Here is a 2,417-nt window from a genome sequence, read left to right on the forward strand (position 1 = left end):
ACTGGTTATCAAACCTTAGACGCTGCTGTTCCAGCATCGTCAAAAAGTATGAGTAGGTTAAATGCAAGTTTTGCTACACAAACATACACAAATAAAACAGTGTTAATGGTGTATAAGATTGCGATGCATCTTTAATTGTTAATTGTTTCTGTTACAAAAAATGCTTACACATTATTACAGCGGATAAACAAGTACTGTATCCGATCTGGTTAACCAACCAACTGGACAGCGAAATGGATGGTATCACCGAAAATCAGCTTGCTTTTATTAAGTATTAATTTTTGTCTTTCCGCGGAAAACTGATTAGTCCTTATCGTTGTCGTGCACAGCTGGAATGGTCCGTGCATATGACGTGTTTATTCGTGTTCTTCCGGGGCTATCCGTATCTCTGCCGTGTTGGTCCGTTCGAGTCCTTGTTGGCGCCGTGTTTATTGCGTTTTGCTGACAGGACTGTCATATACAACAGCTGAACCAACACCAATCATATCCGGTTGGCCAACACGACATTTCTGGGAAGTTAAAAATTTCGTGATGATCCGTGTCGATCCGGTAAGTTGCCAACCTCTGGTAAGGTCCATTTATTGGGTCTGCTGACATCTGTAGTTATGCCTTACATGTTCGTGTGCGTCCATGACATTCCTGGAACAAATGTCAGATACATGTCCATCAAGGACCGTGACGTCAGATGAGCGGTTGTCTTCTGTGCTACCTACGATGCAACATGGACGATGAAATTACGTCTGAAGACTTGTTGATTGTGATAAGATGCCAGTTTATTCTGCAAAAAGCTCAATTTAAAAAATGACCCTTATTTCTATACCGAAGCTACGACAGAGAAATATAGAAGTAGCGATCGTAAATGATCGGTTATTTCCGAGAGATGCATTTTATTTTTTTCAAACTTCGAAATTTGATATGTGTTTACCTAATTCATTTAGAATACATTATTTTCACTATAAATATTGACTTTGATCCAATTATCATCTGAAAAATACGATTTCGCGATTTCTTCAAAGATCGATGAGCCTTTTTACCTATTTACTTATGGATATCGAATTTAAGGTTGCACTGATGTGAAGATGTCGTTGCCGAGTGGTTAAGGCGATGGATTTGAAATCTTTTGGGATCTTCCAGCGCAGGTTCGAATCCTGCCGACATCGCATACTTTTTGCGACGCGTTTTATTTCTTTTCTAACGTAATTTGATTACATATAGCATATAAGCTATGTTTATTGTTAAATAAGTTGAACATTGTAAGAATATCCTTCATTTTTTACAATTGAAACAACGTTATGGCTAAATTGGGTAAATTATTGCTGAAAATACGAATGATGCATGTTGCATTTTTATTTTTATTTCAAAAAGTAAACGGTAAATCTGTCTATTTCTTGGTATTTTTGCTGTATATAGTGTTTCTATAAAAAATTAGTTTAAAATAGAAACTTAAATGATACTATTTTGATTTTTATGACACTTTGTTTTTAAGCGACCCAATTTTTTCTTGGCTGAAATCACTTACATTTCATGGCGCTATTCCATAGATAAAAAATTGTAAAACATAAATGTGTGTAAAAGAATACTTATTTCATCTTGTTTAAACTTTAAAAACCTTTACTGCATCTGTACACACCAACTGCATGCCCATATTTGGAAATCTGAATGAATTATGGAACATTTATATACACCAGGGGTGAAAATAAACTGGACAAAAGCCGAGCGTGAGGGTGGTTTTGAAAAAATCGGTATATTTTTGTTTAAAGCATGGAAAGCCTACCTACACATTTGCATGTAGTTCAGTGAAATGATGCAGATTAGGAAAATAATTTATTAAATTAGATTTGGATATGTGCCCATTAGGGGTGCGCTACCTTAACGTACGAAAAAAACCGTAAAAGGCTTTTTTATTACCATGAACGTGAGCTTTCAGAAATACCTAGAGATATAGACACCCATTGATCAAATATTCAACCCAAACAAGTACAATTACAGAACGCCTCTGACAGCTGCCATTAAATTGGCATAGCAATTATGGTACCAAACAGTGGGGGCACCCGATACAACTCGAGTTAGTCTGTTCAACAGGCCTTAGGTTAATGGAGTTAGCCTGTACGGACAGGCAATGATATTACCATCATACCATTTGGTATGGGGTTAGCCTCTTGTACAGTGCGTTGTGGTATAGAAACTATTTTAAGTAGGTATGCAAGAGGTTAACCAGTTAGATTACCGAAACAACCAGTTAAACGGTTTCATTTTTGTATAAAACTTTAGTCTGTATATGCTCATTTTTTCATTCAATAATTTATTAATTCATACGATAAACGTATTGAGTGCGGCATACTGCCAACTTACGCTTGCGCCAAGTTTAGTAGTTTCAACATGTCGCACCAACGACGGTACTAAATAACGTGTCAACA

The 2,417-nt window shown here is 36.4% G+C and overlaps 1 non-coding gene across 1 annotated transcript; it reads left to right on the top strand.

The window, feature by feature from the left end:
• Positions 1–1,078: 1,078 nt before the first annotated feature.
• Trnas-uga (transfer RNA serine (anticodon UGA)) lies at positions 1,079–1,160 on the top strand. Its single transcript has one exon. It is a non-coding gene; the product is annotated as a tRNA-Ser (tRNA).
• The last annotated feature ends 1,257 nt before the right edge of the window (positions 1,161–2,417 follow it).

This window comes from Dreissena polymorpha, chromosome 8 (genome assembly GCF_020536995.1).
Source record: "Dreissena polymorpha isolate Duluth1 chromosome 8, UMN_Dpol_1.0, whole genome shotgun sequence".
NCBI lineage: Eukaryota > Metazoa > Mollusca > Bivalvia > Myida > Dreissenidae > Dreissena > Dreissena polymorpha.